Below are 12,836 nucleotides of genomic sequence, written 5' to 3' on the forward strand. Positions count from 1 at the left end.
CAAAGAGTTAGTTGGTGAAACTGGAACACATATTTAATTTTTAATGAAAATATAAATTATGGTTTTGCTCAGCAAACAATTGGTGTGTATGTAACTATTTTCTCTATAAACTTTTGAAGGATGTCAACGTATTAGAGCCCTTGAACAAGTCTTCTGTTACAGAATAATCCTCTAGTCTTACAAAAGCCAAAAAAGTAACATATCTGGAATATCTCCTCGATATGCTACTGTACATGTCTGAGGTCGAAAAGAACAAATCTTGTATACTCTTGTTTTTTGTTACGCAACTCTCAAAAGTCCAGTTCAACAGACTAAATGACATATTTGTGCAATCTCTTACTCTTCCTATGGTATTGCCAGTGAGTTGGAATTACCATTCCGTTTCATTGTAATAGTAAGTATGGCTTACGTGTCTCTAGAAAACAAGGTATTTCCGATGTTTGTTCTTTTGTTAGGAAGTGTACCCGATAAAAATATTAATAAATATGAAAGGACGAGCCGTTTCCTAAGAAGAAAATGTATACTGTTGCATCAAGCAATATCAAAATGAAACTTCACCCTCTCTCTCTCTCTCTCTCTCTTTTTTTTTTTTTTTTTTTATTAATAACTTAAAGAACACTATAAGTGTAGGAAGTGATTCCGAGAACATTAGGGTTGCCAACCGGCCGGTTTTTGATTTCCTTGTCCGGTATCTGGTACGATCTCAAAATCGGACGTTAAATGTCCGGTAATTTTTCCTCGTATTATTCCTATCTTCTGTTCTATTCAGATTATTTTGGAGTGACGAAAGGAATCGTTTGTCGATGAATATGGTTAAATCAGAGCTTATAATTCGCTCTGAGTTGAAGGTAGAACAAACTGCTAAATGTAAACAAAAGTGCATTTTCAAGAGCACACCTAGCACTGCTTCATCCTCAACTACATCTTCCAATTAAATAATGCTTCCAGATGCAGTAAAAGTATGTAGGCATTTTGAGACACTACCAGTCCCAGCGGAGCTGGTAAGACTTATTTTTCAAGTATATTTTGTGCATGCCATAATTATGTTGCAAATTGTATTTGCTTTTCTGTTTTAAATACTATGTATTATTGATGGTAGACTACAAAAATTACATGTGCCGACTCAGTCAAAACTGGAATAAGTAAGTTTAATAAATACTTCATAAGTAACTAAAGTTATTATTAAATTCTAACTCCGAATCGCTCAATTTTATGTGAAGTAAACCACTTTCAGGTTGTCCACATTTTTGATGATCAATGATGATGTCACAGTCTTAAGAGTATACGTACACCAGGAGAGTGTCCGGATATTTCCATGTTCAAAAGTTGGCAACCCTAGACAATATCTACACAACGCCATTATATGAATCAAATAATTGTTTTCTAGACTTTTTGTATGGTGTATAAATTTGATTAATAATTATGACGTCATTGGTATATAAGAAAAGGAAATTAAAACAGTTTATTAAATAGCGTTTTGTAGACATTAACTGACTTACTTTCTGTAATTCTAATATCCTTCATTGCCTTTACTATATTCACATTCGTCAACCTGTTGATCTATGTGGAAAAATATGTTCTCTTTTTCTAAACAAAATGACCAGACCAAAAATTTTAATGATTCCTTTCTCACCATATTAACATATCAGACAGTATCGATTGCTTAAAATAGGATCAGAATGAACTATTCGGATTTTGTACCTACGACAAGTATCGAACCCGGGACCCAAGCTTAGAGAAAACAGGCATGTTCTGTTTTATTTGTCATCGGTGCCGGCTCTTGAGGAATATCATATCACGCAGGGTTTCCAGATTTTCAGACTACAAAAATCGGGACACCCTATTTAAATTTACAGCATAGTCATAATTACGTATTTACCTTCGGTTGAAATATCAGAATTATAAGTCAATGCTGATCAATGCTGAGCGACAGAGTACAAAATGGAATGACTTTTACATTTTTTTTACGTCCCACGAGTATGCCGGCTAGGCTATAGGAGACGATGATGATGAGAAATGAATGAAATGGTGGTATGAACAAAGTGACAGGAAACGGAAGTACTCCAATGAAACCCACGCACACGGTGTTTGTCCACCACGAGTTTCACGTGGCGAAGTTCACTTGAGATCGAGTCAAGGACCCCATGCACCAGAGGTGCAACAGAGTATACATTATTCTTATCAGTTAAGTACAAATGATTAACGAATGATATTAGTAATTTTGGAAAAAATTGGAATATTTCGAATGTTGAATAATTTTTTGGGGGGCGAAAGACGATGTAAATCTGTCTCGACAAAACTATACACATAAATAAAATTCTCATTTTTTCACTACAAAGTAAGGCAGGAAAGACTACCTAATATAATAATTCTCGTATTAAACTTTCTTCTCTTAGGCTGTAGCGCTCATTTAGAAGTTTACTGATATGTTTTCTTCCTACAAGAGCCGCCACTGTTTGTTATACTTACTAATAATTATTAGAAAATTTGACAGTGGTACTAGTAAAATATTTAAATAAACAAGCAAGGCTCTCATATTAGACTAATGTTGCTAGAATTCTAAGGCAGGAGATTGAAGGTAAAGTTTTTTAAAAAAAGTAATCTGTGTGCGAAACTTTGTTTTCGGCTACAAATTGACTTTAAAATGGACTTCTTAAAATTCATCTACTTACCTTAGATTATTTGGTGTTGAACCTTTAAGCAGAACTCACGATCTGTAACTAATGTCTTACAAATCACATCACATTCTCTTGCGAGACGCTTGTATAACTTCCAAAAAACACCCTTGCGCAGGCGCTATACCTGTTCCTTTTCCAGCTGTATATAGCAGGCAGTTGTAAAGTAAGTGGAAGACACAGATTCGTAATAAATGAGCGAGAGAAAAAAAAATCTTTTACTGTGTCCTGTATTGTGCCTAAGTGTCCTGGAACCCGAGGCAACGTTACGCACTCGAGTTTGGAAGGAGCGGAGATTAAAGAAAACAAAAGAAAATAATAAAAACAATTTTAAAAAAGGAAGATTGTTATGTGTACGTATCTTTTCTCTTGTTACGTATTCTCTACAGCTCGACTTTCACCCACTAACGTTCTTAGTTCTTGTACTACCAAGAATACGGTAGAGTTAGTCTAGACAACTGGACTCGACCCATAGGCTGTGACACGGTAGTATCTGTAAACATTGACGCAAACAACGAACAGTCATCATCCATGTCATGTCAAAGGAACTATTCCCAGTAGAAAAATATTGTACAAAATACACAAAAACACACTAAAAAAGATAACAACACGGAGCCACCAGGTGTGTAATAACCTCACTGACAGCTTGACTGCAACTGGAAGCATGCTTCAGTTCTGGTCCTGTTGCGAGAAAAAAAAATCTGCAACGCAAGAGAAGAAATATTATAATTTTCTTCATCGTTTTGCGTATACCTAAGAAGTAACCGGCCTTGGATTGCTCAAAATGTGTTTGCTTGCCTTACATGAAAAAAAAAAAAAAAAAAATTCTTCACCGTATCATTCGATATTGCTCTGAAGGTCATGGTTGATTGGTATTACATGAAGAGATGGTTCATGCAAAGTTTTTTCACATTTCGTTTCTCTAGCTTTTATTTCATTTCATATTTTTTTTTTTTTTAATGATTTTGTTTACATTTTGGCTCCTGTTAACACTTCGTTCAGCGTGCTAGGTTTTAAGTAAACTTCTTTGTTCGAATTTCTTTGTGTTTCCTCAATGAAAAATGTAATCATCCTATTTGTTACAGCCTTTCATCAATATACTTGAGTCGTGCACTGAGAAAAACATAATTTCTCTGTCACTATATACGTGTGTGTGACAAATTATTGCATTAAAAGGTAACTGTAAACATTGTGCCAAAAAAAAAGTTTGTTCCCTTAGATGGCCGTGGCGTTTCCCCTCAGTGGCTATTCCTCAATGTAATCATGATTTGTTTGTTGATTGGAATGTAGTGTCCCTTTTTAGCACCGAGGCTAAATAAGATTGTCGACGGAGTAGAAACCACTCGGAATCGAACCTAAGACCCAATGTATCAAAGGGGTGCGCCCTGGTAACTAGAGGGCTCCAAAGCAGGCGCGCACACCCACAAATTTTTGTTTGGAGAAATCCAATACTACAAGTCACTATTTCTGTGCAATATTAAACGGGTATTATTCTGCACCAGGGGCGCACTGAGAAATTTGTGTTGGGAAGGGTCCGAAGTTTTGGGGAGCGGTCCACCACTATAGTGACCTCCTTTTATGTAGTCAGCGACGCAAATATGCTAGTTGTCGCCTGGGGCAAGAACTCTCCTTAGCGTCCCCCTGATCAACCAAACCAAAACGCTCCCCCAAATATTTGCCCAATTTTGAGCCCTCCCAATCCGGCGCCAGGGCACAAGCCCCGTTTTCCCCTTAGTTATGTCAGTGTATGTAGTATTGAACTAGTAGTATTTTACATCAGATAAAATGATAAATAACCTTAAAGTACCGTCACGTATATTCTCAGAAAAATAAGAAGAGTAAATTATTTTTATAAGAATAGAAAGAGTACAGATCTAGTCTAACCGGTAAGATCAATTCTTTAAGCATCAATAGTCTAGAGTAACCAGTGGCGTATTTAGGGGGAGCTTCCGGGCTTAAAGCCCCCCCGAAATCTTACTTACTATAGTAAAGTATATGAAATAGCTTTGAGAATTTTCACATTTTCAGACAAAGCCCCCCCCCCCTTAAATACGCCACTGAGAGTAATTATAATTTTCTTTTAGATAATGTAGAAATGTCTGTAGAGTAACGAAGTTTGGGGGGTCTGGCCCCGGTGGTCCAGACCCCTGCTTCAAAGTTATAAGTCAGAATCTAAAAGTGAAGAACTGCTTGGGTATCTGAATTGGGGACAAAAACAACAAAACCAATAATAGTTGAATACTCTCGAAATAAGTCTTTGTAATTACTTTTTCTTAATCTTCAACTCAAATAAAGTAAAATTCTATAATCGAAAAAAAGTAGTGTGTATATTTTAGATAATGAACTCTATTGAGTAGGGATGCGCACGAGACAAGATTTGTGGCTGTCTCGTCTCGAAAATGTGCTGTAAAAGTGATGTCTCGACTCGAAAAATGTATATTTCTCTATTGGAAGAGCCGTGTCTCGACTGGAATTTTGTCAGGAAAATCCTGTCTCGACTCGTCTCGTGCGCATTCCTACTTTTGAGAGAAAAGTTAATAACTTATTTATATATATCCAGTACGATCAATCAGAAACACGCATTTGCTGACATTGTTTTAGTTTTGTTCTCTATTATATTCTAGCAAAGATCATTGACTTTTGTATAAATTGTACCTATTTTTCTTTTCCCATTGCCGTTATTGTTCTAAACTACTACAAAAATGGTTTATGATATTAGTGTACATGAAATGAAATGAAAAAATGAAATCTGAGAGTTTAACGTCCCGCGATTATGTCCTTTAGGCTAAGGGAGACGATGATTAAAGCAAGTGAATAATGATGGAAGAATTGGTGGAATGAGAAAGTGGAAGAAAACGGGAGTACCCCGGGAAAACCCACGGACACGATGTTATTCACCAACAAACTTACTTGGACATGAATCGAACCAGGGACTGGCATATAGCAGAGTTTATTTTTGTATACAGTGACGTGCTCCAACGTCCAATCCTGTTTATAAGTACAAACAACCCAATCAACACAATTGATGCTTGTGGTTGAACAACAAAACAAGCGCCACAGACCAAATTGTGCAGAGAGGCAAATGAAGCAATCCAAAAGGCATCAACTCATACTGAACCGTCTTAGGACGGATTGTGCACAGGTCCCGTTGTTCCACTCAACTTCACGTTAACATAAATGTATCGGTAATTACTGAGAAATAATAGGGAAAGTCTACCTGCAATTACTGAGAAACGATGAGAGTCTTCCTATAAATATTGATAAACTATAGGGGAAATCTTCCCGTAATTACTGAGAAACGATGGGAATCTTCCTATAAATATTGATAAACTTTAGGGGAAATCTTCCTGTAATTACTGAGAAACGATGGGAATCTTCCTATAAATATTGATAAACTATAGGGGAAATCTTCCTGTAATTACTGAGAAACGATGGGAATCTTCCTATAAATATTGATAAACTTTAGGGGAAATCTTCCTATAATTACTGAGAAACGATGGGAATCTTCCTATAAATATTGATAAACTATAGGGGAAATCTTCCTGTAATTACTGAGAAACGATGGAAATCTTCCTATAAATATTGATAAACTATAGGGGAAATCTTCCTGTAATTACTGAGAAACGATGGGAATCTTCCTATAAATATTGATAAACTATAGGGGAAATCTTCCTGTAATTACTGAGAAACAATGGGAATCTTCCTATAAATATTGATAAACTATAGGGGAAACCTTTCTGTAACTACTGAGAAACTATAGAGAAAACCTTCATGTAATTACTGAAAGACGATCGATAGGGGAAAAATATTATCTGTAATTACTGAGATACGATAGGAGAAATCCTCCTGTAATTACCGAGAAACAGAAAAGGAAAACTTTACTGTAAATACGTGAAACTTTCCTATAATTAGTGAGAAATGAAAGTGGAATTCTTTCCGCAAATACTAAAGTATGATAGAGGAAGCATAAACCTCGATGCTTTACTAAAAAATACCAAATTTGCTCAAGTATCCGCTTGTTCAGTTGTTAGGTCGCACACTGTCATTTTGCATATATACATTTTCTCTTATCACTAAAGTATAATGACAAAATATACACTGGTTGAACATATGTTAACCCTTTCACTACCAGCGGGATGAACTCTATTCGCTAGTATTACTCAGGACACGAGAAATTTCCTGTCTCGACTCAATTCTTATCTCAAAGAACGAGACGAGATGTACTTTTCTAAATTTGAGACAAGACGAGTAATTTCATCAGTGTCGTGAGCAACACTAGTTCACCCAAGTCTTAGATATCAAATATTTTGTTAGTGCTATAAAAATATAAATTTATTAAGTGATTGTACGAACACAAGGAAACGCATGTTTATTATTATTATTATCATTATTATTATTATTATTATTATTATTATTATTATTATTATTATTATTATTATTATTATTATTATTATTATTATTATTATTATTATTATTATTATTGCCTGAAACAAGGAGATGCATTGTCGCCATTATTATTTAACTTCGTTCTGGAATACGCTATAAGGAAAATCAAAGATAGCAACCAGGGCCTAGAGTTGAACAGTATTCACCAGGTTATGGCATATGCTGATGATCTAAACTTAATAGGGGATGATAGGAGAACAATAGAAAGAAATGCAGAGATCTTATTAAACGCTTGCAGGGACATGGGTTTAGAAGTAAATGCAGAGAAAACTAAATACATGGAAGTGCGTCGGGACCGGAATACAGCAAATTATGGATGCGTTAAAATATTAAATAATACTTTTCATAAAGTGGATACTTTCAAATATCTAGGATCAATATTAACAGAGGAAAATCATGTTCACGAAGAAATTAAATGTCGACTAAAAGCAGGGAATTCGTGTTACTATTCGGTTCAAAATCTCTTGTCGTCGCGAATTCTGTCGAGGAATTTGAAGCTTAAAATATACAAAACGATAATTATGCCTGTTGTTCTGTATGGCTGCGAAGCATGGCCACTTACTCGGAGGGAAGAACATAGACTAAAAGTATTGGAGAACAAGATCCTGAGACGAATATTCGGACCCAAGAGGAACGGGAATGGGGAATGGCGGAAACTTCATAACGAGGAACTACATAATTTATATGGTCTACTCAACATTGTTAGGATCGTCAAGTCTAGGAGGCTTAGGTGGGCAGGTCATGTAGCTAGAATGGAAGAAAGTAGAAACGCTTTCAAAGTCTTGACTGGAAGACCAATCGGAAAACAACCATTAGGAAGACCTAGGCGCAGATGGGAGGACAATATTAAGATGGATCTCGCAGAGATTGGAATACAAAGTAGAAACTGGATGCAGTTAGCTAAGGATAGAAGTCAGTGGAGAGCTTTTGTGAACGCGGCATTGAACCTCCGGGTTCCATAGGCCATAGAGTTATTATTATTATTATTATTATTATTATTATTATTATTATTATTATTATTATTATTATTATTATTATTATTATTATTATTATTATTATTATTATTATTATTATTATTATTATTATTATTATTATTATTACGGATACAACCTTCGTGGACCTTTCGTGCGGAAGGGCTTTGACTAATTCCAGATGAAATTAAGGAAGAACATCTGGGCATAAGTTTTGTACAGACGTTCACAAAAGGAGACTTACACAATTTTAGAGACGATACAACAAATTTTTCTGATAAGAGGCTAGAAACGCTTTTCGAGAATCGAAACTAGAAGGAATTATTCACGAATTGAGAGGAGACGAGTCTTCTGCAAAAATTACGGGACGAGGTTGGTAAAGATTATTTTCGCGGCTTAACTCGTCTCTCCTGGTTATTCTAGTACTCACAAGGGTTGTGTACGTACCAATGAAAAAAAGTGTACACTAAATAGTGCAGTGATCGTTAGGAAAAGTTTCACATTCAGAAACCCCGATTCAAGTGGCCCATTGTTAGGTTTAAAGTTATTGTTTATATTTCACTCTAAATCTTTTAGTTTTTACTACCTTCTTAAGGGGGCAGACTACTAAATATTTTTCAAAAGCTAACAATTTTTCTTTTGCCTTTTTCGTAAGTGAAAAGAGATAATGAAAGGCAACTTACCACAATAATAGATAATGTTATTCTACACCCGAAAATACGAATCGGAAGAATAATCAGTGTTGCCGTCCATAGAAATTACAGTGTGATCAAAATTTGAATTACCCATAAATCTAGATTAAGGCAGCGACTAGAAAAATGAACTCAACAGTACTTGATGACTTATCACATTATCTGTGTTCCTTGTTAACTACTTTTTAAATACTTTTTGTAATTATTTTCTAATAAATTATTTATTTTGTAAAAAACTTATGTAAGTTATTACAAAATAAATATAGTTAAAAAGTAGTTAACAAGGAACACAGATAACATGATAAGTCATGAATTACCGTTGAGTTCATTTCTCTGGTCGCTGCCTTAATCTAGATTTTTGGGTAATTCAAATTTTGGTCACACTGTAATTTCTGTGGATAGCAACACTGATTATTCTTCCGATTCATATTTCCAGGTGTAGAATAACATTATCTATTATCATGGTAAGTTAACTTTCATTATCTCTTTTCACTTACGAAAAACAGGTAAAAGGAAAACTGTTAGCTTTTGAAAAATATTTGGTTGTCTGCCCCCTGAATAAGTCTATTTTTCTTTTCTTGTTTTGCATTTACTAAAAATTTCATATTATACAGGGTGTAACAAAAAAGACGGCAAAATTTCAGGATGTAGATTTCTTATGGGTAGACAAATAAAAAAGTTCATATGACCATATGTTGGGAAATGCATCATTCCAGACTTACGGTCGTTGAGCCGCGTGACAGTGTGAAATAGTCACATTCTGTATATAATACTATTTCCTTTATGATTAAGATAACATGCTAAAACAATATTAAATAAAATTAAACTTCTCATACTTTTCTTATATAACGAATGTATATATTGGTGTTGTTTCATATTGATATTAGCGGGATATTAAGTTTCGCTGGTGCTGCTGAGTGGAATAAATACAGATGGCTGTCAAAATGATGGTAACAACTGAAGAAAATGAAACTCCTTTTTGGCTATATAGTTAGCTACGCGCGTTTGGCGCGGGAAGTCCGGGTTCGTTTCCTGGTAGTAGCTCATGTAGTTGAGCTTCCACGTTAAGCTTAAGATCTACGTCTCATATACCCTCGCTGCTGAACGGAACACTAACTAAACTTCAACTTAACAACGACAACAACCTGAAAATGCAACTTACTTGACTAATACGGCGTGTGAGGCTACCGTTAGCTTGCGCAAGAGCTTTTATTCGTCGTGGGATGGAAACATATAAGTCATAAATGGTTTGGAAATGAATATTGCAGTATTTCCCGTGCAATGCAATACTCTGAGTTCCAGAACTAACCAGAGATGTTAATAGTGTTGAGATCTGGACATTGGGCTGACCAGGAAAAGTAACGTAATTTATCCCGATGTGCATAAAACTATGTCTTAACAGCTCCAACACTATTGAATTGGCGCATTGTCATGTTGAAATAATTGCGTCATTGACTGAAAAGGTCACATAATCACTAAACAATAGTGCTTCCTGAGACTCACGTACGAATCACAGGCTCACGGAATATTAGGAAATTTTGGCCTACAATACCACAGAACCGCCGCCATATTTACGGTAGTAGGAGATAGTTCGGACCATATACTTTTTTAAGCGTCCGCATATATAAACACGGCTTGTTATGGAAAAATAGAGATAAAGAAAGGAAGGAAGAAAAACTCATCGAGAGACATTACACGTTTTCAAACTGTAGCAGTCGACTTTGTATGTTATCGTCACCATTTTTTTCGACCTAAAACGCTGTTAATAGTGATGAACGGTTTGGAAATTGCAGCTCAACCACGGATGTCCATATTATGTAAGTCGCATCAGATTGTGATTGTCACAATAGAATGTTTCAGGTGCTGATTGTATTGCGCAATCACTTTTGCATTCCCGCTTCACGGCCTTTGGCCACCTTCTCTTCAATTCTTCGCAATCTATGTCACTAAGGCTTTTCTTTCGATCGCTATTACTCTTCCACGATCTTGTTGCCATGAATTCATTCTGGACACTGTTCCTCGAGACTCATCTAACACACTTGCACCCATTAACCACACACTCACAATTTGACTTTTTTTGAAACTCAGAGGTTTTCTATTTTGCGTTAATGGAAACCGTCTGCTTCAACACACAGTTCTTCACTACACTATATGACGTACTACAGGTGACCACCTAACACATCACTGGCAACGACACTAGTCGAGACATAAGCACATTCTCAGTGTTTTCATCCTACTTATATTATGATTTGTAAGCTATGCGCCCCCATTGTTTTGATAACAATATGTATGTCACATATAGAAATACTACTGGAAAATGCATATATATATATATCCCACGTACAACTTCTTTTCCAATTTCATGCCACTAAGGTCAATTGTAATAAAATAAGGTACCCTGGTCCTGTAATACAGATGTTCTAGAAGCGAGATAGAGTGGTGGGGAACGGCTTATGTGGATGCTGCGAGAGTGGGGTGATACCCTGTGCGCCCACTAGGTGCACCAAATTTAAGCCACAGTCCTGGTACCGAGCTCACGGCAACAGCGGGCGGATCACAGTACTACGCCACCAGATAAGTATAGCTTATTCTATTACAATCGACGTCAATTACCGTATTTTATGAGGTTGGTTCTGTATAAGTACACAAAAAACGGTAACTTTTTTTAAAAGAAAAAAGAAGTAATAGAATAAAAATATACCAACAAACCACAAATAAAAAACTGGTAGTGAAAGGGTTAAACAGTGAGTCATCCTAATAATAAAAGAAATAATTATTTTAAACTTTGTGCCTCACTTTGTACATACTTTACACAAAATAATGATTCCTTCTTCAAATCCGAGTCACGAAAGGTCGGAACCACTGAACAACAGCCAATAAGAAAGTTGATGCTAGGAGGAAGTCACACCATGATATGTATCAAAACTAAACATGTGTGTTGCTTTTAAATGCAATACTTTTGGGAAGGAAGAAAGAGGGGAAGTAGAAATAATGGTCATCTCATTACAGTATCCGCCGACACCTTTTTTTACCTCCTAAAAATCAACATAAATCTCAGGGTCAATAAATAATTTCTAGGCCAAATCGAATAAAGTCCTTGATGCATGCGTTAGGGAAGGGACTGACCTCTGTCAACAACAATTTGTAACCGGATATTCAAGAACAAGGAAGATTTCCCTGAAATATAACGATTTGTTTTTATTTGCTACAGAATTATCCTTATTATGCAAATGTCTCAGTTTGTGAGTAATTAAAGATAATTTCAAATAGCTAACAGTCGAAGCTCCTCTATGTTGGGTGCCTGCTTGTCTTTATTTGACAATGGAGAGCGGTAATGCTTAAGTTGAACGTGCTTTAATATTTATTACTAAGACAAGGGCTACATTAAATGTAAATAAGGTTTAATTATTTATATAATATCCACAAGTATTTATTACATGTCAAGCTAGGGTTGCCATATTTCAAAAATGAAAATCCCGGACGGTACTAAATTACGAGAATCTTTGAAATGCTTAAAATGAAAAGTAGTGTTATATACTAATTTACTTTCTTCCATTAGATAGAGTTGTTCAAGTATTACGTAATCACAGTTTTAGTCATCCCTAGTATAGCAAACGTAAGCAGATGATTTACCCGTAAGCAGAGAATAATTATATACCTAATCCTGTGAAAATAGCAAACTATAATATTTCCTTCCTTTTTTCTTCGCTGGAATCCGGGACATTTAAGCGTCCCGAGACATGTTTTCGGGACGCCGGTACGTAGATCTCGATTCCGTGATGGTCCCGGATTTTACGGGACGAATGATAACCCTAAGTCAAGCACAATGGAATTTTAAAACTAAGTAACATGAACACAGTATAAAATCTATAGACAGTTGTTGCCGTTTATCTTTAGGATAGTGCAATGTTTAACAATTTTTATCGGTAATTAACAATATAATTTGATAACTAAGCAATATGATCACAGTATACAAACTATAGGAAGTTGTTACCATTTAAGATAGTGGATATCCATATTCCATTTTCTATTATGGAAACAAAGATAGTAGA

General features: G+C 35.6%; 1 protein-coding gene across 2 annotated transcripts in view; it reads right to left on the reverse strand.

Moving 5' to 3' along the window:
• Positions 1-12,836, reverse strand: part of LOC145672927 (very long chain fatty acid elongase AAEL008004-like) — a 94,264-nt gene that overhangs the window by 60,437 nt on the left and 20,991 nt on the right. The window contains exon 1 of one of the 2 annotated variants that reach the window (XM_081742144.1): positions 2,673-3,313. The exons of the other annotated variant lie outside the window; for it this stretch is intronic. The gene's annotated coding sequence lies outside the window, so the exon portion shown is untranslated. Of the gene's footprint in view, positions 1-2,672; positions 3,314-12,836 lie in introns of those variants that run through there. 2 annotated transcript variants of the gene reach the window in all.

The sequence above is a fragment of the Thermobia domestica genome, chromosome 16 (genome assembly GCF_964235325.1).
Source record: "Thermobia domestica chromosome 16, izTheDome1.hap1.1, whole genome shotgun sequence".
NCBI lineage: Eukaryota > Metazoa > Arthropoda > Insecta > Zygentoma > Lepismatidae > Thermobia > Thermobia domestica.